At 61.7% G+C, this 23,410-nt stretch overlaps 1 long non-coding RNA gene across 1 annotated transcript in view; it reads left to right on the forward strand.

The window, feature by feature from the left end:
• Window positions 1–23,410, forward strand: part of LOC125158768 (uncharacterized) — a 100,101-nt gene that overhangs the window by 28,942 nt on the left and 47,749 nt on the right. The window contains exon 2 of the long non-coding RNA XR_007149482.1: window positions 21,513–21,588. This is a non-coding gene — a long non-coding RNA (uncharacterized LOC125158768). The remainder of the gene's footprint in view (window positions 1–21,512; window positions 21,589–23,410) is intronic.

Genomic DNA, 23,410 nt, shown 5'->3' on the forward strand with positions numbered 1-23,410 from the left:
CATGGCGGAATGATGCCCCACGGCCCAGGCCCGCTCATCCCTCCCCTGCAAGGTGGCCCGTCTTCCCCTGACCCTGGGCCGGTGGCATCCGGGCCCAGGGCTAGCCGGCGACACGCGCTGAGCCCGGACCCAGGGCGGCAAACCCCTGGGGGAGTCGTTTCTTCCTGCTCTAACGTCGCGGCCCACGGCGCCTCACCTGACGGGCCCCAGCTGGGGAGGTGGCCGCTTGATGCCCCCCTGGCCATGCCCCCCCTCCCCTCACCCCGAGGTCCGGGACACCCCCGGGCCCGGCCCTGGCAGGCGTGTCAGCTGGTCAGGTACGGCCCTCACATCCTTCCCAGCTGCCCGCGGGAATGCTTCCCCAGGCCTCACACGGAAGGCTCAGCCCTGAGGGGCGTCCTCACTCATTCACCCAGTCGTGACTGCAGGCCGACCTCGAGGTCCACACCGCAAGTGCTGGGCTCAGAGCCTCGGGAGCAGCGGTCGCCGCAGACTCGAAAACGGGCCACACTTCCCACGTGCTGCGGGGCAGAGGAGGGCGCGACATTCCCACCAGGAGTAGACCGGGGGCGGGGGGGGGGGGGGGGGGATGGCAGGGGAGTCCTGAGCATGAAGGTCCTGGTGCCGCCGGCCCCCTCGAGACACAGCCCGCGTGGAAAAACCCATCAGCCTGCGGACGGTGTGAAAAGTGTGCCTGGTTACGGCACCCGCGTGGGGTCTGCAGCCGTGCCCGCAGCGGGAACAGAGGGCACGGCAGAAAAACGTGCCGAGTTCTGGGGAAAACCGGGTGGCGGGAGGAGGACGGAGAAGAACGTGCGCGTGCGTGTGTGACTGTACACGTGGGTGTGCGTGCCTTGGGCCCTCGGCTCCTTTTCCGTGAAGCCTTGCGCGTGTCTCCCGCTGTGGTCTGGTCACTTGTGGGAGCTGAGCTGGAACAGGTGTGTGCTCGCTCTGGAGCAGGAGGCCACCTCGGCCTTGGTGGCAGGACTGACCCCCCACCCCCCCGGCCTCTGCCGCACCATCGGGGCCGTCCCCATCTGTCTCTTCGCGGGGCCTCAGGTGCCCCGACTCTGTGGACTCTGAGCCCGCCTGGCCCCGCCTGTGCCCGTGCTCCCCGCAGCGTCCTCAGGCCCCTTGCCCCACAGACTGGTCTTCAAGTTTCCTTAAATATTTTAAAACTCCTGTCGGACGGCACCCTGGTAGGACTGTGCTCCTGACTTCCGCAGCTGGCCGCCTTCTCGTTGAATGCCTGCTGTTACTCGATGCAGATTTCCCCAAGGCTTAAACTGGAGACACATTCTTTATCCTTATCCTGAAATCTTGTACGGAGCCCTTCAAGGGAGGGTTTAGATAAAGGGACTCTTTTTAATGGAAAGAAGGAAATGGGGTCAGGGGCCCACGGAGATTCCCCAGGGGAGGGCGAGTGACTGCCGTCTGGGGAGCAGCCGCGGTGCCACTGTCCCCGAAGTGCGCCGGGCTCCTGGCACAGAGCAGGCTCCCTCCCTGGTCCCCACCCCTGCGGGGCTCCTGTCCCTCCATCTGTCTCCCTGGGGCTCAGGCCGGGAAGCCACAGCTAGAGGCTTGCCCCAGGTGTGTGTGGGGAGGGATCTGAACACCTTCCACGTCTTCGGGGGCCTGGCTCTCTGCACAGTTGCCGTGGGCTGACCTCTGTCCCCTGATGAGATGCATTCTGGTCCTACCAACCCCCGGCCTCATTTGGAAATAGGGTCTTCGCAGGTGGAGGAAGATGGGGTCATTCCGGTGGGTCCCGTTAAGAGGAGGAGAGACCCGCGGGGAGAGGCCGCGGAAGCTGGGGCCCCAGGAGCGGTTCTTCACCCGGAACCCAGGCGGCAGCCAGCCCTGCCGGTGCCCCCCGGGGGGGAGTAGATCTCCCCCAGGGTGGGGGGCACCAGTGTGGGGCCCGTCGCGGGTCCTTGGGAGGAGGGCTGGCGCTGAGACGGCCCGTGTGCCCTCCGCAGCTCGTGGCCCACACCCCGTCCGCGTGCTTGTTTGCCTCTCCCCCTTGGCCCTTTGGTCATTTCACAGCCTTGTTTCCACCCCCACTCGCTTCACCGGCGAGTCCGGAAGCGTGGATTCCAAAGCGATAGACATTTGGAAAATCATCACAGCGCAGGGTCGCGAGTGGAGATCTCGCCAGGGGCCGGGGCCGCGTGCCCGAGCGCGGGAGGGGAGCCGTGGCGCTGAGCTGGGCCCTGCTCTGGGCTGTCTCCACCCCTCCTCACCTGGCCCAGGTGGTCCACACGGGGCCCTGCAGTCCCCTCGCTCCTGCCCTGACCCCATATCGGCGTCTCTGAGGGGCCCTCACGCCTCCCTCGATGCCCACACGGACTGAGAGCGCGTCGTGTCCTGCCGCCGACGTAACAAAGGACGACTGGCGGGGGACTGGCGACCTCATCCATGTCGTCTCTCCAAATTCTGGGGGCAGAATCCAAACTCGAGGTTCCTGCAGGGTCTCCGGCCGGTGGCCGCGTCGCCCGGTGGCCCGGCGCGGGGCACACGTGTGAGCCACCTGGGACCCGGGCCGCGTGTCTTTGGGCCTCGTCTTCCCCGTCTGGACATGGGGGTCTCAGCGCCTGCATCCCAGCCGGTCCCCTGGGACGGGGGCTCAGCGCCCCCTGGATTCTTGCTCTGCTGTGAGATGGTTCAGTTGGTAGCGCATGCTGGAGGCTGACCCTGAACTTTCTGAGCCCGTAACTTGTTTTTTCGTAACAAGTTCTCCCTCTAAAGTATTTGGAAAACACAGAAAAGTAGATAAAGGGCAAACAGACGCGCGAGGGAGGCCGTTTTTCATGCTTCCAGCATTCTTCCCCCATGAAGTGTCTCCGCGGTCGGGATGGACCCGGAAAGCAGTTCTCACACGGCCCCCGGGGAGGCCCGCCGGGTCAGACACCGCAACGGCCTTCGTTTTCGGTGAAGACACAATCTGAGGAGTTCGTCCCTCCGAGGCTTCAGGCATAAAGGGATTTCCTTGCATCTCACCAGACGAATCAACCCGAGGAAAATTAAAAAGTCAGAACGGGGCTAAAGCGATAAAATCAACGTCGACGTTTTCACCATCGTTCCAGTATTTTTCCGCGAGAAGAGATCGCTGCGGACTCGGCCGAAGGCCCGGACGTGTTTGCGCAGCGTCCCCGCCGGGCCCGGCAGACGCGGGGAGGAAGTCGGGGAGCCGCCGGCCTCTGAAGGACACAGAGGAAGCAGGAGGAGGCTCAGGCAGCGCGTGTCCCGTTTGCGAGATGACCCCGAGGCGTGGCGGCCGGCGTCCAGCGGCACTGGCCTCGCGCAACTTGAGTGCCTCGTTCCGGAGGTTTCTATGACGAGGAGGGACCGGTGCACACAGGTGCCTGGATGCCCAGCAGGTGGTTTCTGCACCACACGCAGTTTGAAAACTTACAAAACCCGCCAGCCAGGCATAAAACGGGAGCCCTTGCCTGAGCCTGTGACTGGCCCACGTCCTCCCCAGCGGCGGGGACTGTCCCTAATGGGATACAGGACATGGGAAGCCAGCAAGGGCCCGTGAGCTCATCCACGTGGTGAAGGGTGAGCTTCTGTGGTTCAACCCCATTCTCTTGCTGCCCGCCCCCCCAACCCCAGAACCACGAGAACCCACGGTGGGTTTGAGCCTCCGCTTGGAGGTCTGGCCCATTTGTGAGTGGGTCTCCCACTTGTGGTTTCCACAGGACCTTGTGCTATTTAAGTGCTTTTCTGAAACATGAAAGTAAATGCGAAATGATCATTTTCCTGTTGGAGCGAGCTCACTGGTGTTGGTGGGGTGCACTCTGAACCCGCGTGGTCGGTGACAGTCTTGCCCAGCAGCTCCGTGGGCTCCTGAGTTCACCGCTCAGCGCTCAGATCAGCTTCCCCCCCCCAGTGAGCTGAGGGGGGGTCTCAGAACCGGCAGCTGAAACATGCAAACGGGCTGGGGTTCAACATCCACAGAAGCCAGCAGGCAGCGAGAGGCCGGGGCAGGGAGGCCCCTGCTCCGAGGGCACAAGGAGCCAGCCCAAGGAAGGTCACGGCTCAGACTGTGGCCCAGGGCACTGGAGGGACTGGCCGGGTCAGCCTGTGGGGACCGGCGTGCTTGTGTGGGGTGGAAGGGCCTCTGCCCCTGGAGTCGCCTGTCTAGGGGAGACCGGCGTGTTGTTGGCGGGTCTGTTTCGGAGCCTCTCGGTCCTGCTGTGTGTTTGGAAGCGCTGACAGTCCCCACCTGGCTGTCAGCAAAGCCTCGTTCCCATCACATGACGGTGGGACGGTCTGGACCGAGTGCGTGTCACATCAGCAGGGTATAAAACAGGCATCCAGTCAGCAGCGCTCATGCCTTTCCCCCTGGACTCCTGGGGCCGCCCTCCCCACCCCCGGCACTCCCACGTGTCCGCAGACGGAGGCTGCCCGTGCCCAGGGCTGTGCGGAAGGACAGAAACCTCAGCCGGGCTCTCAGGCCCCCAGGGGCAGGGCCCCGATGCAGCACGCACCTGTGTGACGGTCTGAGGCACCATCCCGGCCCCGTCCCTGTCCTCCAGCCTGTTGCCTTAGGGGTGAGTCCCCATGTCCTTCCTTTGTAGTCACTCTTGTCTTTGGGTTTGTCTTCTGCTGGGATCGGCCCCAGAACAGGCTTGCGTCCCCGGTTCCGCCTGTGAGCCGCCCCGACCGCACACGCCGGAGCCCGGCCTGGACTCAGAGTCTGCATTGCCCGGTCCTTTCAGGGGGTGGAATCTGTGCATCCCCGACCAGACCGGGAAGCTGGGTTTGAAGCCACCTGTGGGGCCCCATCCCCCGCTCTCCTTCAGCTGTCCCCGGGGGGGTCTCACTAGAGGGAGACAGGACCTCCACAGGATCCCCGGCCCTGTCGCTGACCTCTGCTGCCCGAGTTACGGTCAGGAGGCGGGAGCTTCAGATGACCTTGGGATCTGAGGGGAGACACCAAGCACTGTTCTCCGCCGGGGGAACAAATCCCCGCCCCTCTCATGTTTTCCCTTAATTAATAGACTTTCTTTTCTAGAGTGGTTGTAGGTTCAGCCACTGCTGAAGCCTCTCCCGGCTCAGTGCCTCCCTCCTGATCTCTTGGGGTTGGGGACCGAGGTTTGCAAATCCCTACTTCATTTAAACCCCGAGGCCGCAAAGAGACCGTGGTACTTTCCTGTCTTCACTGGAGATGGCTGGACCCCCATCGTCTCTAGCACTGGAGGCCAGAGCCGGGACACGAGCCTGACCGGCTGCCCCAGCCTGTCCCAGTCGGCGGGGGCGGGGGAGGAGTGGACTCACCTGTCCCCAGCCACGGCCACTCCTGACGTGTGGAAGGTCCTTGTGTGACGATGGGTGGGAGTGAGAGGGCGGGGGAGGGGAGTCGTGGCGGGCGGGGCCACGTCAGGGGTGGGGCCGCCGGGCTTTCCTGTGCGGCGGCTGTGGTGAACGTGCTGACCACTCGGCCTCAACGTCTCCCCTGCGCCCGGCCTGTGTCGGAACCGAGGGGGGTGTAGGGATCAGCACAGCACGGACCTCGGGGTCTGGGGGGACGTAGGGGTGTGGACCACACCCTTTGGAGAAGCTGAGTTTCCTCCCGAGCTGGGACGGACGAGCACGTGAGAAACCGGGCAGCACAGAGGGGTCTCTGCGACTCGGATGAGCCCATCCTGACGGAACTGTGGACACGGGGTGCGTCATCCAGCTGTCGCCCGTGGCCCCGAGGCCTCCCGTCGCCAGGGCCAGGCTGTCGGGAAGAGAAGGGCGCCAGGGGGGGTTGCTGTGTGAAGCCCCCTCCCCGGTTTGCACCAGGGGCCCCCATGGCATCCGAGGCCTGGCCACCGACCCTCTCTCGGTGGCGTGGGAGGGAGACACCCCCGCCGCCTTCACCGGGCTCCGTCCGGGGCCGGCGCAGACGCTGTAGCTCATGGCCCAGGGACAGCTGCTCACGCGCACGTCTGCACGCGTCCCACACGAGTCCTCGTGCACGTGTTGTGCACCCGCTCGCAGGCACATCTGCTCACGTGCGCATCTGCACGCCACGTGTGCGCTCACACGCTCCACTGGCGGGCCTTCCCTCGCGGGGCAGCGGCGGGGGCTCCGAGCACTTCTGTTGCCCCAGGAGAAGTATGTTTGCTTGGGACCTGGGAGGCTCAGGGGGACGGACCCCAGACCTCGCGTCCCCCCTGCCTGGGGCCGACTGTCTGTTGTTGGGGGATGAACTCGGGACTTCTCAAGGCCCAGGTGAGGACCAGGGACACGGCCCAAAAGGCAGGCGTGCCGGTAAGATTGGTGTTTCTCCCCTCGTATATGTGACCGCAGGAATGTGCCTGAGTCCCCCGGGCGGGGAAGTATGACACCAGGTCACCGACGTCCTCTGATCTGGAGGCTGATGTCCCACCCGTCCTGCCAGGACACCGCATGGGTTCTCCGCCATGCAGACCTGGAGGGAGGTGGAGGGGAGGTGACAGAGCACAGCTGGGCCCGGTCTGCCCCCATCGGCCCCCCGGGAGGTGGGCTGGGGAAGGCACCCGAGTGCCCCAGGCTGCAGGCTGCACCCCCCCCCCCCCCCGGCACTGAGGAAGGATGAGAGGCTCACAGAAGCCCGTTCCTGGGACTCCCGCACTCTGGACGGAGCAGCCTGGGGCTCCTGGAGCTGGGCTGGACCCGGAGCCCGGGGGCCTCTGCCCAGGAGCCCCAGAGAGCTTGCAGGCTGGGAGCCGTCCCGTCCTGAGGACATGCCTTCAGGAACGGCCTCCCTGAGCCTGCACCCCTGCGCCCCGGAGCCTGGGCAGCTGGCTGGGGTCCCGGGACTCTGCATCCCCACTTGCCCCACGAGCCTCCACCGTCTGCCCCAAGGGCCGGGAGGGGTGACATCAGCATCTCTCTTTGTGTCCCAGCCCACATCCACGCTCGCCTGGGGACGCAAGCCTAACTCCTCATCGCCCCCCCAGCCCGACTGTGGAGAAGGCAGGGGGCCGGGCCGCGCTCTAGCACCTGGAGGTCAACGCTTCCTGACCGTGGTGGTGGGGGGGGACCACCGCAGCAAAGCCGGGACACGGAGTGTGGGTGCCCTCCAGAGCTGGGCCTCCCTTGCCCGATTCTGGTCGGGCCCTCCCTCGGCACCCACGTGCACTTGGGGGGAATGGACCGTCTGCCCCAGAAAGACCCCGCAGGAGATCGGGCAGGCGTTTCCAGAGGCGACCCAAATGCAGGAGGCAGTGGCTCCGTTTCCGAGGGGCCTGGGGGACGTGATAGCGGGCAGTGAGCCCATCCTTGGAGCCGCTTGCTTCGGGGCAGGGGTCCCTCCGTCGTGGCTGCTGGGAGCCTTTGGGGCACTCGGCAGGGCTTTGTGCAACCAGGACAAAGGCACCTTCCCCAGGACACAGCGCCGTTGTGAAGGCATCTGACAGCCGCCTGGTGGCAGGGACCCCGGCCCCCACCCCCTGCTGGAAACGGCCACTGCAATTATAAGACCTCGTGCTGCCCCACAGGCTGCCTCCCCACCTGCCTGCGCCACGGCCCTGCCCTCCGCAGAAGACACGACAGTGTCCTTTTTTATGTCCCTGCAGCCGCCGCAGCGAATGACCAGGGCGGGGCCTGACGCTGCGGACTTCATTCTCCCCCAGCCCATCTCTGCACAGGCTCTGGGAGGGTCCCTCCTGCCCCTTCCAGCTCCCGGGGGACCCAGGCATCCCTCAGCCTCTTCTCGGTGTGCAACCAGGACAATGCACAGCCTGTGCATCTGGCCAGCTCCCCGCCTGGAATAAGGACTCCAGTCTTGGGGTGGAGGACGCACTTAATTCACTATGACCTCTGAATCGCATCTGCAAAGCCCCTGGTTCCAGAAGGCCACGTCCTCGGGCTCTGGGGGTTGGGACTTGGACATACCGTCTGGGGGACACCTTTCAACTCATAACAGGCCCCAAACGTCAAAAGGGCTGAGGCTGAGAAGGTTGCCGTCCACAAAGAACCTCGCGCGTGCCCCGTCTCTCTCGCGGGGGCTGCCCGTGCTAGGGACCGGGAGCCGCCCCCCGCGCCGCCCCACCCGAGTCCGTGCTGCCCCCGCCTGCCGCTGAGACTATACGGGAGACCCGTGCGTCCCCTATCTGCGGCCCCACGGCAGGGGTGACTGGAGAGGATCGGGGTGCAGGGTCGTCTTCGTGGCCCGGAGCGTCTGGTGCAGAAGGAGGTGGGCCAGGGTTCTCTTCCCGGAACGCCCAGCTCTGTGGTGTGCGTGCCCCTCCCAGAAAGGGCAGCGGCTTCTCCCTCCACTCCCAGCCCCGTTCCCACCCCGTGCAATGCCACTTCAGGGGGAGCACGCCTGGCAGACTGCCAGGTGCGCCTTCCCAAGGCAATGGTGGGGAGAGGCCGGGGCCGTTGGGGGAGGGGGGGTGGTGTGAGTCCTTCCGGAACCAGGGCCAGGCTGGCACAGCTCCTCCTGGCCTCGTTCTCTGCGTGGGCCTCACCCCCCACGTGGGCCTCTCTGAGCCGCCATCTCCCTGGGCTGGAGCAGGGCTGGGTGGGGGCCCATCCGTCACACCCGGGAGGGGACTTACTGCCCAGGACGGGGCCGGTGGGGGCAGGGAAGGCCCAGGTCATGGGTGCAGAGGAGGGAAGGACGGTGTGTTAGTCAGTTCAGGCTGCGTAACAAAGCACCACAGACCAGGAACTTAAACCACAGATGTTTATTCTCTCCCAGTCCTGAAAGCTGGGATCAAGGTGTGGACAGGGCTGGTTCCTCCCCAGGCCTGTCTCCTTGGCTTGCCGATGGCCACTTCTCCCCATGTCCTCCCGTGGTCGTCCTTCTGTGCGTGTCTGTGTCCCGATGTCACTTAAAAGGACACTTCCTGTTACGTTGGGTCAGGGACCACCCTGGTGACTCCATTTTAACTTAGTTACCCCTTTAAAGACCTTACCTCCAAATGTGGTCACATTCTGGGGTTCTAGAAATTAGGATTTTGACACATTTTGGGGGGCCATGGCTCGGTTCATAACAGATGGATCTGAACTTCGAGTGTGGCCAGTGGCACCAAGGCCAGGGTCCCCAGCAGCGTAGTGATGGTCGGATCTTGCCAAAAGGGTCAGCCTGGTTTCCCCGGCCAGGACGCCAGCCATTGCCCGAAAGCAGGAGCCTCCGACACACAGGGTCTGGCAGCTCATCCTTAAAAACCCAGGGTGTTTACACATTCCTGTAATGAAGGAAAAAAAAACCCAACTAGCAAAAAACCAGAGCAATTATTCACTCTTGCTTTCTTAAGCTACAGAAGGAGCTGGTTGGGAAATCATGAGTCAAGTGAAATCCTTTATGGAATGAACAAAACAAAAGGAACAAAAGCCATTTGACTTGCTCACTGAGCCCCCCCCAGCCCCCCGCGGGGAGACGCTGACTGGGGCTGGGAACGTTTACCATCCTCCCCGCCCCCAGCTTGCTGCCCTGTCCCGGCGCTGGCTGTCTGCATTCCCCTGTATCCTCTATCCAGATGCTTAAGTCACTGCTTATAATGGCACAAAATGTCAGGAGGTGGCTCTCAGAGTCTGGAAAAACAGTGGAGTGTCCTTGGCCGCCTGCTGACTCATTGGCTCCACACGGAAGCTCCTTCCCAGGGCACCTACCTGAGGCACTTTGTGCCGCACCGTGGACACGGGGGCTGAGCAGGTCTGTTCACAGCCTGCGAACGCTCGTCTGTGAGCCTGTCCTGCTGAGCTGTCCTGCGCCCACACAGACGGAGTCCAGGGCCTGTCTGCAAGTGGCTTCTGACTTTGGGATGCAAGACATATGTAACCCCGTTTCCCTAAGTTCCCCCAGGAAGAGCGAGTGCCCTTCAGTTGTGTTCTCACTTGGCCCTGGTCTCCTGCTCTGCAGCTGTTTGCTGATGGACCACCCAAGGACTGCACTTGTCAAGGATAGAGAGACGCATCTCATCCAACCTGTGTTCCAGGAGAGCACAGGGAATTGAGTATCTCATTCAACCCTGTGCTCCCAGTGCAGGTGTAGAGAAGTAGAGAAAAAGAGCTACCTTGTGTGTGTTTTTGGTTGGACGGATGGATAGATGAGTGGATGGGTGGGTGAATGGGCGGATGCGTGTATAGACAGGTGGATGGATGGATGGATGGATGGATGGATGGATGGATGGATAGATAGGTGGGTGGGTGGTTGGATGGTTTGGTGGGTGAATGGATGTGTAGACGGGTGGGTGGGTGGATGGATGGATGGATGGATGGATGGATGGATGGATGGATGGTTTGGTAGGTGAATGAGTGTGTGGATGAATGGATGGATGGATGGATGGATGGATGGATGGATGAGTGGTGGTTGGGTGGATGAATATAAAGCAGTCACCTAACTGTGACACCCAGGCCATGTTAGGTGCCCAGTAGCGTGGGTAAGAAAGTCCATGATCTGGGAAGGCAGAGAAACCGGCTGTCCCCAAAAGACCTGGAATTCACTGCCAGTGACAAGAAGATATCCTCACCAACACATCACTGCTGAAGGGAAGACCATGAACCAGTCAAAGGACTTACCAGAAGACTAGACTTTGCCCTCGATTCCCACACATATGGTCTCCATGTGATGTCACTGGCTTCATCGAGAGTCTCATTTCATGAAGGAGCAAAGGGAGAAGGGTGTGTTCGGATGAGGTTGTCCCTCTGGGGTGAGCACAGGCTCACTGCAGCCTCAGCAGCTTGGGACAGACACAAGCATGGACTCCGGGATGTGAGGAGGCTGAGTAAGTACTGGCCAGACCGTGATGGTCTCTGGCTGTGGAGGCAGGACCGTTTCTCATGGCCCAGAAGAGTAGGGGAGAGGATGTGTCAGCGCCTGGCCTTTCCCACCCTGGATTGTGTCCTCCCACGGCTCCTGCTACCGTCCCCTCTGTGGGTCTGGAGATGTGTCCCGAGGCCAGGAGGTCAGCTGCCCGGGAGGAATCAAAGGCCTCCAAGGGTTCCCAGATGAGTCACTGCATGACAGTCACCTTCCTCATCTTCCACCAGCCCAAATAAGTCATCTCCAGAGAGGGGAATTCTGGACCCCAAGAGCTCCCCCCCTCCATGAGTCAAGCCTCCTGGCCTATTTTTAGGCCGTTTCTCCAGATTGTCATGGCAGACAAGGCCTGTTTACACTGGATCGGAGCTGCTCTGGGAATCATCCATCCGAGCATGGACTTCAAAACAAAGAGCAGTGAGGACGGACAGAAGCCATGTGCCCTGGTGACAATGGCAGCCCGGCATGACCACAGAGGCCGGGGCTGGAGCAACCTTATGTCACTGGACACCTTCCAGCAGCCAGAATGGTTGTTTTGGCTCACCCAACGAAAGCGGTTAGAAGTGCCTGTCTGGGCACCGCGCACACATCACTGGACACGGAAGGGTCAGCTGGTGCTCCCACAGCCATCGGCCTTGGCCCCGTGTTCCACGAGGGCCCCATCCAATCCTTCTCTGCCTCCCGCAGCAGACGGAGAGCAACCTGACGGTATGAACTCCACCTTGTTCGCATTCAAAACCCTGGCTCTGACCCCGGGAAAGGCTCAGCACAGCCCGGATTCTCTCACCCTTTCGCCCATGCGTATCTTCCTCCATTCCACGTTTGTTGTGCTCCTGCCGTGCTGGGTGTGGGCTCCTTCCTCGCCACTTACCTTGGGAGACAAGCAGGCACGGGAGTGACCGGTGTCATGGCAAAGGAGCACGGGGGCCGTCCTGGCCAGATCCAGGAGGAGAGCCCTGGTGAAGCAGGCAGTTCATCCAAGGCTGCCAGAGGGCTCGTCAAAACACAGATGGTTGGGCCTCAGCCCCTAAGTGTGTGAGTCACGTTTCTAATGAGTTTCCAGTTGTGCTGATGCTGTGGGTCCAGAGCCTCACTTTGAGAACCACCGTTGTAGGGAGAGAGAGCAGCACGTTCGAGGCTGGAGGTGACAATGTGAGCGAGTCAGTGAGTCAGTGAATGAGTGGCTGAATGAATGAGTGAGTGAGTGAATGAGTGAATGTGCTTGGAGTTGCTTGTCTCTTGATGTAGCTTCCTGTCTCATGTCCAAGGGACAAGGTCGTGTGTACAGGCCTGAGGCTGGCAACCTTTAGCCGACTCTCACCCCTGCTTGTTCATCAAACGCCATCCCTGCCCGTGTTTGTTGACCTGCAAGACCGGCTTCAAGCAACATTGTCACCAAGAACAGGAGGGCTGTGTTGCTTCCCAGAGAAATCAGCAGCCTCTTGACCTAAGAGAGGAACTGTTGAAGGCGGAGAGGCGCTGGGGAAACCAGTGGTTAGGGACCCCTGTCCTGGCCCAGGCAAGTCAATTCAAGGTAATGCACGTGCCCTGGGAGCAGCTTGTCCACCAAAGTCCAAATTCATGAACTGTTACATGACTTCACCAGGCGTGTTCCACAAGTTTCTAATCAAACCACTCCACAAGATTGGAGATTAAACTGCATTTCCAATGGTAAAGTCTGTACTAGCCTAGAATAAATACTCGTTTGGAAAGCCCAAGGCAGGAGAATGTACCAGAACTTTTTTTTTAATATCTGTGTTTGGGGCACTACCCACTTGTGTCCCCAGAATAACAGTTGCCATGTGGATAGTTGGCCGTCATCAGTGTCAGACCCCGGGCGCTCATGGGCCATTGGGATGCACAGAAGAGAAATATAATTGTCCACATCTTAGGGCAGAGAAAGAACTTTCAGCGTGAGTGAATTTCACCGAGATGTGGAGAGGCATTGAGGAGGCACTGTGGAAATTACCAAGAAAAAAGTTGCATGGATGAATCGGGGCAGATAGGGGCAAATGTGAGAAAGTGGGTTGAGGGCGTCTGCATCTGATGGCAGCTTTGAGCAGATGTTCTTGAATCTTCCGGCACCCCGGGACTGGCCCGGTTTCTCTCTCAGGGTCATAATCATCTTAAAATTCTCTCCAGTTAGTTTTATTTATGTAGAATTTATAAAACTGAATGTATGCTAGACTATGAGGGCGGGCTCCTTGTGACATGGCATGACAGGGAGGGTGTTGTAGGAGCATGTGGGTGCTCTCAGCGTAGCAGAACCTGGGAGCTAGCAACCTCACTGGTCTCAGCTCCTGTGTGTTACGCACAAGGAAACAGGTGCCCAGAGGCACAGCTACCTGTGTAAGCAAAGCAGCTGGGCTGGGACCATGCCCTTCTCTCCACGTTACCGTGCCTTGAGGTGGTTTCCTTCTCCTCCCCACCCCCATGATCTTGCCAAGGGCCCATCCACACCCAGCCCTATTTCTCTCTCTCTCTCTCTCTCTCTCTGTTAGGTCTTCAGTACCTTGCAAATTAAGATTTGTGTGCAGAGTGAGGTAAAGGTTCACTTTCTTTCACCTGGATGTCCAGTTGTGCCAGCACCATGTGTTGAAAAGACTTTGCTTTTTTCCATTCAGTTGCCATGACACCTTTTAAAAAACTCAATTAATTACATATGTGTGTTTTATTTCTGGGTTCTTTATTGTGGTTTTGTTGAACTGCTCACCTATCCATACTCCAGTATGATAATTTGTCGGTCCCTATAGATTTATAGTGAGACTTAAAGTCAGATAGTGTAGCTCCTCCGAGTTGTTCTTTGTAAAGATCCTTTGGTAATTCTAGATCCTTTGTGTTTCCATATAACAGTTAGGAGCAGCTCATCAATTCTACAAAAAAAAAAAAAAGGATTTTGATCAGGCTGCTTTGAATCTATAGATAAATTTGGAGCAAGATTGACATCATGATGGCATTGAGTGTTTGGATCCATGAACATGGTATATCTCTCCATTTATTCAGGTTTTCTTTAATCCCTTTCAGTAGTGTTTTGTAGTTTCCATGTGGAATTCTTCATCATCTCCTTGAGACGCAGACACAGAAGATACAGGTCCTGTTCTCAGGTTGTTAGGGACTGGTAGCAGAGACAAGCCCAACACTGGGACATCAGCCCCAAGCAATCTAAGACAAGTTGTCATCCACAGCCGGGTTGTGGGTTGCTCTTGCCGACGTGTAGATGCAGGCCATACACGTTGCCCTATTCGGTCTTCAAATACTTGTCAGGCACCACCTATGTGTCCGAACGCTGAGAATATGGTGCTAACCAGGTGCAGTCCTATAACGCAGTAGTGATCATTATTAAATACTGTCTGACACTCCTTATGGACCCGGCATTGTCTACACACCTCCCTTGTGTTCTCTCAGTTCATCTCCACAATGCCATAAAGAAGTGCTATTTTTTTTTATAGCAGATAATGTGTTGGGCAGTTAAGTAACTTGGACAAAGTCCCCCAGCTGATCGGGAAAGGGACCCCAGGCCTCGCTCTTGCCCACAGGGCCAAGCCGGGCATGGCTTCATGGAAACTGAATGTTGTGCAAGATGCCAGGGAAGGCTCTGGAGTCCGTTCCCATTTTGAACACCCACCCTTCCTTGAGTCCAGAATAACAGACTGGGTGGCCCAGAAGCTTCCATCTCACATTCTCCATTCTCTGATCACATTGACAAATGCCACAAGGGCTCTGGTGCTCTCTGTGAGCATAAGGAAACTCATAAGATTACTAGATGTGCGGTTGACCCAACCAGCGGTTATTTCCAGAGAACCTCGTTCAGACCAATGGAAAGAGGCGTTGACAATTGTGGGGGGACAAACAATAGACACAGAGTGTGTGCGTGCATGTGCGGGCGTGTGCACGCGAGTGTGCGCGCGCACGTGCGGGCGTGCGTGTGTGTACACGTGTTAAAGAACAGCCACCGTTTTACCTTTGGGGGCACATCATCAGGATCTGAATCATGGGGTCACAGAGGAAGGAGTTCAAGACCATGCGGATGATGTTTAGTTATTTTGTTCAAGGAAGGCTTCCTGGCCGGAAAGGGATGGCTCCCACGTGATGGCGTAGTTCAGCAGGGCAGAACGCCTCCCCTCGCTGCCTGGGGGCTCCATCCTTCATCACTGATCGGCTTTCGCGGTCACGGCCAGGACCCTGGAGCCGTGGGCTGGAGGAGGTCCAGCCCAGAAGGGGTCCGAGTTCATTCGAGGTTCTGGGCTTGAAATTTCAGTCTTGTGGGAGGGTAGATTTCCTTAGGGCTAGAGCTAGCTTTAGGGATGCTGAGCAGTGTGCCGTTTGGCATGAGCCCTCTGCTTCTTTTAGAAACTTGGAAATGGAAGGGTTTGGGTCAACAGTGATGATAACCGGCACCGTGGGAAACGGTTGCCACCGGCCAGCTTGCAGCAGAGAACGGAAGAGGTGCCCCAGCCTCACGGAGCTCGGATCCCAGCCGAGGGGGATGTGCACGCAAACCGCGTTCCTCTCTAGTCCTGGACACAGGGGTTATTCTCACAGCCTGTCACACCCAGGGGCCGAGCCTCAGATGCGTCAGAACGCGCCCGAATTGCACAGCAGGGCCCTGCGGGGCTGGATTCGAAGCCCCCCCGCTGCAGGGTGTGCACAGACCCGGGCTGAGCACACGTACCTGCCCCGTGCCGGTTCCTGGAGCACCTGCTCTCTGGAACGATTGAGCCTTTTCTTCCCCTACCCAACGTGGCCCTCTGAAGGACCAAAGAACAGCACATTTGTTTCTTCCTCTTTAAGCAGACTTAAAAAAAAAAAAAAAAAAAAAAAAAAAAGTCATGCCCACAAAGGAGAAGAAAGTCTTGGGAATAGAGCTGTTTGGTTTCGGGCCTTGTGGCCACCCGCCCCACCGGGGGAGGCGGGAGGGACTCTGGGCCTCTCCGGAGGAGGCCGCCGAGGAGGTGTGCGGGCGCGGGATGCGACGCGGGGACCACTGTCCGGCTCGCGGTCTCCCCGCCTCCCTGCCCGCGCGCGCAGGCCCTCTCCCACCAGGAAGCCAGCCAAGGCAAGTAAACAGCCGGATTTCTCCGAGAGTCTGCGAAACAAAACCGCCATTGTTTCCATCCAAGCTGCTTTCAGGAAAAACAACAGGTTTTTCCACTTTGGAGCCTTTATAGATGGAGATACGCTGCTGCGTGCTTTCTCCTCCACAGGCTGAAAGTTGTGGTCTTCTGTTCAGCTGGTGAGGAAATACTCTTGGAACTTGGAACAACAGGGCTCTGCGGCCCCAAAACTGCCGCCATGCCACAGCAAACAGCCCGGCTCCCCGAGCCCCCGGGATGACCCCATGCTTCTTGTTCTCTGAGACCTCCAGGGTCCCCCCGACCCCCAGGATCTCTGTGACCCCCGAGGTCCCCGTGATCCCCAGGGTGACAGCCACACCCCCAGTCCAGCTCCTGCGTTTTCTCAGGCAGCTCCTGTCCTGTCTCCCATCCCCGGCTTCTCCCAGCTTGCCGGCTTGCACCTTCTCAAACTGAAGTCTCCAGGGTCCCCAGGGTCCCCTTCCCGCCTGAAGGACCCCCCAGATGTCTTCCCTGGATGGGCTGCAGGGCCCGCTGAGTGATGCAGGAGGGGGACCGTGTCATGAGAAGGCTGTGTAGACAGAGGCAAATTGGAGGGACACACCCACAGCAGGCGTTGCCGTCGGCCTCCCGAAGCTGGAAGACGAGGTCTCTGTGAGGGCTCAGCTGAAGACGGGGGTCTTGGGCCCGTGTGCGGAGGGTCAGGTGGCCCTTCACCCCACCTTGGAGCGTGGCCACGTGAGGGAATGCTGGTCCCACCCAGAACCCGGGCTTCCTCACGGCCTCCAGGCTCCAGGGCTGACCCCTCACCTCCTGTGTGAGTTACGGCTGTTTGGAGAGGCCCCGTCCCTCCCGCAAAGGACCTGCCTCCAGGTCGCCCCGGAATCTCGACCTCTTGGAGCCGTGAACCTGTACGTGGAAGCGAGGCCCAGCCCCGCGCCGCCGTCCTGGCCCCGAAACTGATTTCGACAGGGTGGAGAGCACGGAGGCCCCGTAGGCCGCCCCTTCCCGGCCCTCCCTGCGTCCTGCGGCTGGGAAACCCCTTGCTGTGCGTGCGGTGGGGGCCGCCGGGGACCATGCCTTTCCCTGGGCCGCCGGAGGGATGACAGCCCTTCCTCGGAGGCTCCCTACTGGCTGGAAAGGGGCCCTGAAGGCACTTGGTGCCTCGGGACGTGGGGGCTGTCTGCTCCCTGAGCCGGGGAAGCCCTCACACCCAGGAGAACCACAGAGCAGAAGCCGGATGCAGGCTCCGGGTGGAGCCACCCCCTTCCCCAGCGAGCTTCCCGCGTGCCCAGGGCTGGTGTGCAGATTCCAGGGCTCACCGCCCCCCCTCACCCCCCACCCCCGGGCTGGGCAACCTCAGCTCCGAGCCAGCACTTCCCGCCACCCACAACCGCCCGCCCCCACACTCTTCTGGATCACATAGGCTATTTCTGCCCCAGACCGCACTCGGCTGTATTTAAGGAGCGGGAATCTTGGGATTGTGGGCATCCGATGGGGAAGGCCTTTACCACCCCGGTGGTAACAGAATGGAAATCTGTGCTGGAAATAAAACAACCTGAAATAACACAGGAACTGGGCCTTCTCCAAAGGCTTTTGGAGAAAACGTTACCCCAAATGGGAAGGGCAGCTGGTCACCGAGAGGAGTCGAGGGCATCTGGGAGCCAGTCCCACGGGTAAGGGGCTGAGAGAGCAGGTGCCCCAAACTCAAGCGGCTGGGGTAGGGGGAGTGGGGGGCGGGGGCAGCAGACCCTCGCCCTGAGCCGCAGCTGGAGGCCAGGCGTGGTTGTGAAATGTACCGTGTGGACAACATAGCCGTGCGGGCCCCGGGGCAGGCTTCTGCTCTGGAAAGACAGCCGCGAGCCTGTGGGGTCCCTTAGGGGCCCCTCCTTAGGGAGGTTCTCTCTCGGGGACCGAGTACAGGCCGACGACCTCACTGCCCGGCCGAGCCCCCGCCACTGGGTGCTGATGGCAGGAGGAAGCTTCAGGGGGTTCTAAACACTCTTAGCGGATCAAAGATTCTCATAAACAAAGGCCTAAGTGCTTACAAAGAAACTCTCAGTGGTTTATCTTGGGGAATTATTCAAAGCGCAATAAAACAGAGGCTTCTGGCTGACGAGACACGCGCCACACGGTGGCACGACTGTCACGGGCCCCGCGCAGCCAGGCTCCGACCCACGTAACCAGGCTGGGTTTCTTGGTGGAGGAGCGTGCGTTTCCTTAGAGACAGCGCGTTTTGTGGCTGCTGTCCACGAAAACATAGGTGTGGCCTCTGAGAGGACCCGGTCTTCCAAGATGGAGAAAACAACCGGGAGCGTGTGAGGGCCAGCGTCCGCGAAGGACTCGTGTCAGGGCTCCTGCGAGTGGGGGGCTGCCTGCCCCGTTTTCCCCCCGAGGCATGGAGATTTGGGGTTCTTGGCTCAGTCTTCCCACTGCCCGTGGACTCACTGGGTCATCCAGCATCGGCTGTGGCCCAACCTGTCGCTGGCAGGGCCCTGCCAGAGCTGAGCGTCGTGGGGGTCCCGTGGAGAAGTAGGGACCGCTGCTCCCCCGCCTTCCCGTGGGGGCGGCACGCGGCCGGGTCCCACTCGCCGAGAGCCTGTCTGAGCAAAGGGACGTTTGAGGATGGCGAGGCTGGGGAGGAGCGGGCCCGCTGGGCAGGGGGGCCAGCGCCTGTCGGGTCGGAGGCCCCGCCATCCTCAGGAGCTCAGCTTCCGTGCGGACGGCGGCTGGGAGCTGCTTCGGGGCTCACGGGGGGGGGAAGCGGACAGCTTCAGAGTTCCCTCCCAGGAGCCCCGTGGCGTCCATCGTGTGGCCTGAACACCGTCAGCAGGTGCACAACGTGCCATCCTACACGGGGAGGCTGGATCAGCGGGGGAGCCCAGGCCGCAGGGAAAGCACCTTCTGCAGGGAGCCTGGCGGAGCTCAGACAGCAGGCCTCCTGGCCTCTGGCAGGACCCCAGTGCCCTGCGCGAGACCTGGGCGGGGGGTGGGGGGCACCTGGGGGGGGTCTGGACTCTGGTTGACCGGGGAAGCCGGGCCACGCACAGCGGCTTCTCCAGAAGTCCGTCCTCACGGCTTCGCCCAGGAACGCGTGGTCAGTCATGTGAGGAGCTCGGGGGTCCCTGTCTCCCGAGAAGGAGCTCACGGCCCAGGCCCCGCACCAAGCCTGGCCTCACTCCTGCCCCCAGGCCGCACACATCGCTGCCTCCTCGGGGCTGCTGGGCGGCGTTCCTGGTGGCTCGTGGCAAGCGTGTCCTCCACGAAGTTTCACGAGCCACGGCCTCCCGGGTTTTCCGTCCTCATCTGCTCCCCAAGACGTAGCCCAAGGCTGGAGGCAGGGGAGGGGTGAGGAGAGACCTTCGAGCGGCCTGTGTCCCCACGCGGGACACCGAGGCGCTGAGGAGATGTGCCCCGTGGGCCTTCCCCCGCCCGGTCTGGAAGCACCCCGTCCCCGTCCCTCTGGTGCGGCTGAGTCACCAGCCCTGTCCTCCAACAACCCCCATGTGTGACTTCACCGGCTTGGCTCTGAGACCCAACATCCTCCCAAGAAAGAGAAAAGGGCCCGAGGAAGAGGCTCCGAGGACTCAGGGAGTGCACCGGGCGCACCCCGGGAGCCCCGCGAGCCAGTGTCCTGGGGAAGCGGCCCCGACATGGCCCGGCCGCCCGCGGAGCCCCAGCCTCACGCCCCAGGGCAGCGAGAGTGTCGCTGAGCCGGGCTCCCGTTGGTGCAGTGGGGCCAGCAGACCGGCCCGGCCTGGCTCACGGCTCCGTGTGCGGGCAGGTGACCTCGGCCTCTGGCTCCGACGGGCAGACCCGTGGCGCCCTCACCCGCCCAGCTCGGCATCGTGAACAAGCGTCAGGCCACATCCTCCACCCCTAAAAGGGGCCAGGACGGTGGACGTGACGCCGTGTGCGTTCGACCCCGTGACGCTCGTAAGCACACAGTTGAATGAGGGAAGCCAGGCTGGTTCCACCAAGAAAAGCCGCCCAGCTGAGCGCCCCACGCCGCGTCCGTCAGGCTGGCCCCCCACCGGGGCCTCCGCCTCCATGCGGCTTTCCCCGCGGGCCGTGTGTCCACCTGTCCGGGAGCCCGTCACACCCAGGGAAAGTCTCAACGGCACGGAAGGGCCCTGGAAATCAGGCAGCAGCTTCGCGGGGGCCTCAGCACACGCCTTTGCTTTTCCCTCGCCGCCGCGGACCCAGAGCAGGTCGTCTTGGCCCCGACGGGGCCTGCAGGACGCTGGCTCACGGGGCACCGCCAGGCACCGTGCAAACAGCTATTTCACAAACGCGTGCACACACACGCACGCACACCAGCGTCCTCCCACTTAGAGATTTCAAAGGAAGACCGAGGCAGAGGGTCTCCGAGAGCCGCGCGCCCCTCCCTCGAGGTCTGGGGCCTGGAGGGATGGGGCCCAGATGTTCCCACGGGCCAGGGCGGCCTGGGAACCGTTAATTAGACGGCAGATGAGTTAGAAGCCCGCTCTGTATTTGGGCTCGGGAAACAACTATTTTTTACGTTTTGCTGACAGTCCGACTGATTCCAGATAAAGCCGGGGGTGGGGGGGGTGGGGGGGGCAGGGGGCGGGGGGGAAGGAGCCCGCTGGCTTCGCGAGGACGCGGCTGAGACTGAAGGTTCCTTACTGATGTGAAATGTCACCGGAGGGGAGGAGACCACGTCTCCGGGGACCACTTCAGATCGGAGAGAGTCGGTTCGAGGGGCGGGTGCTGGGGAGGCACAGAAGGTGCCCCCGCAGCCCCCAGACCGACCGCCGGAGAGCTTCACGCGTCCCCACAGCCTCATCCCCCTCCCGGGAGGGAGGCCAGCGCGGCTCTAGCGTTCCTGCCCAAAGTGCGCGGCCTGAGGCTCTGAAAGACAGCGGGCGCCGGCTCCCTTCAGGTCCGCCCAGAGGCTGTGCCAGAACACGGTCGACTCTGAATTCCTCGCGGCTTCTGAGTGTGTGTGTGTGTGTGTCACAGTGTTGACTCGCCCCTCCCCCGAAGCCACCTGGGACCGTGGACCGGGAAGAAGTGTCTGGTCGGCGTCCAACTTCTTGGCAAGACATGAGCAAGCTCACAGAGGACCGACCAAGAGGGCGGGGGACCCTGGGAGGTTCCCAGGCACAGCTGCTGGCCGGGAGGTCCGGACTGACACATGGAGTCCTGGAGGAGGACGACGAGAGGGCTGGCCGAGCAGCAGAGACCCACGTGGGCGAGGGTCCGCTCGCGAAGCCTGCATAAGGTCCCCTCCCTGGGCAGGAGCCCCTGCTCAGGGCAGCAAGCAGACACCCGTGGTGAGGGGGGGGGGCCGAGCGGGATACCCCTCCTCGCAGGGACGCCACACGGGGACCGCAAGAGCATGTTCGATTTCTGCCCAGGTAGTTGGGTGAGGAAAAGAAGGACATTGTGCAGGGAGCAGTGCCGAGAAGCTTGATCAGACTGTGCCTGCAGGCGACCCCTTGTGTCCGTGGGCGTCCACATGTGGCCATGGCAGCGTGCAGGGAAAGCCGAGCGCCACTGAATCGCTGACGTGGATCTGGGTGGGGACAGGGAGGGTGACCGTGGGGAGAGCCTTTAGCTAGGGTCCTGTCCCTGTGCGCCTGGGACTGGAGTGTGGCAGTCGTGAGGCCGGCAGGCCCTGGTTCTGCGGCTTGGGGCTGTCCGTCTAAACACTCGCTTGTAATCCACAGAGTCTGCTGGTGGCTGAGAGGCAGCTGTGTAGACGGTGACCAGCGGAAGTAGCGGCTGTGACCGCGGATCGCAAAGGTAAGGAGTGTGCTCTCCTCTCCGCCGTTTCATTCGGCCCCACCTCCCGCCTTATTTCACTGACGCTGTCGTCGCGGGTCGCGTTGCACGTGTGTTGACGCCGGTGCGTGGTCGGTGTTGAGCGGACGTTGGCGCGAGGGTCGGGGTGACCGTGGACAAAGAGACGTGACCCGGGCTCTGAGTGGTTCTCGGGAGGCACCGAGGGTGGAAACCGTCTTCGGCCCCATCCCGGGCGATTGATGGGGACGGCTCGGCGGCCGTGCTGGCTCGGGAGGGCGGGAGGGCGGGGGGAGCCCCGGGTGGGGGCCGCGGGCTACAGACGGGTCAGGAATAGCGCCTCTGGGCCTGCGTTTTTGGCCTGAGCCACGGGGGCCACGTCAAAGGCGGGACCTGAGCGCTGGGTAGCAGCCCCCCGGTGCCCTGTTGAGAAGCACCCGGGGTCGTCGCTGGGCCTGGAGGGGACGGAGGTGCTTGTGTTGCCTCGGCCTCCGCCTTTCCGACTTCCGCCGGGAAGGGAGCGGTCTCCGGACGTCCACCCTGCCGACGAGGCTGTGGCAACATCTGGAGCCAACGTGTGCGGCGGGAGCGTGTGCGACAGGTGGGGTGCGGCCGGGGGGCTTCACAGAGCACGCAGCCGGCGCGTGTCCAGACGCCCCCTTGTGACCCGACACCCTCACCCGCCAGCTGGTCCAAGTGCCCGCCCGAGAAGGCACCTGCGCACATGACCTCGTGAGGTCGGCCGGCCCGCGGCGGTGGGATGCCCGTGGCAGGCAGCCGCCGCGTCTCACGAACCCCGCGGGGACCAGCTGCTGGTTCCTGCACCTTGTAGAACCCCGCCCCCCCGGAAGTGGCTTCCTGGCCTCCCAGGCTTCTTTCTGATAAGGTTTGGGGGGGGGGGTGCAGGGTGACCGGGGGGGGGGCACTACTTTCCGGCCGGCACACGGGCTCCAAAGCGCCTTGGCATTCAGCTTAACGGGAACCAGCGGGGCCCGCGCGAGGGCGTCAGGAACGGGGCCAGCGTGTTACGTCCCATCTGCCAGCCCGTTCTCTTCTCTCGTGTCTGAGGATGCGAGACGCTGCCGCACGAACGGTCTGTTTTAGCCTTTGGCATTCACGGGAGCCAGCGGCGAGTGTAAGCGGCTGGCCGTGCGGGGCGCTGGCGGGGGCCACAGGCGCCTTTCCGGGACGATAGAGACGGTCCGTATCTCGGCAGGGTTCGGGCCACGCCGGCCGTGGTTAGCACGCTCACAACGTGCGCACTTTCCGTTTGTACATCTTCCCGGAAGATAAACCGCATAGGCAGATAGCGACCCGTAGGTGACGTCTGCGAGCCGGAGTGTCCAGGGATGCTGTGTGTGGCTGTCTGCCCTTCCGCTCTGGAATGTGTCAGAGACAAAAACCATCGAGGGGCAGACAGAGGGGAGGCCGGGCAGACGAGCCGGTAACAAGGCAGGGTGAGCCGCAGGGGTGAATGATGCCCCCGGGGTCTGGCCCTTCTCTCTCACCCGCCCCCGAGCTTTGCGGGGCTCCCTCGAGTCACGTCCCCCGGGGGTAGAGGACCCTGCCCGTCTGAGCCGAGGCCAGGCGCCTCTCCCGCGTGCGGGCGGGTCCACGTCACCCGCTGGGCGGGGAGGGGGACTGGGCGCGGGCGGGGACCGACGCGGGTATACGTGGTGGAGACAGCTGATCCGACAGGTGCGGGCTTCCTGCCGACTCACGGTCAGGCCCCGCGTCCCTTGGCGGTGGCTCGGCCCACGGCGGGCACCAAGTCTAGGAGGCCAGCATTCTGTCTGTTTCTGAGCCGCCTACACACGTGAACGCC

This window comes from Prionailurus viverrinus, unplaced genomic scaffold (genome assembly GCF_022837055.1).
Source record: "Prionailurus viverrinus isolate Anna unplaced genomic scaffold, UM_Priviv_1.0 scaffold_38, whole genome shotgun sequence".
NCBI lineage: Eukaryota > Metazoa > Chordata > Mammalia > Carnivora > Felidae > Prionailurus > Prionailurus viverrinus.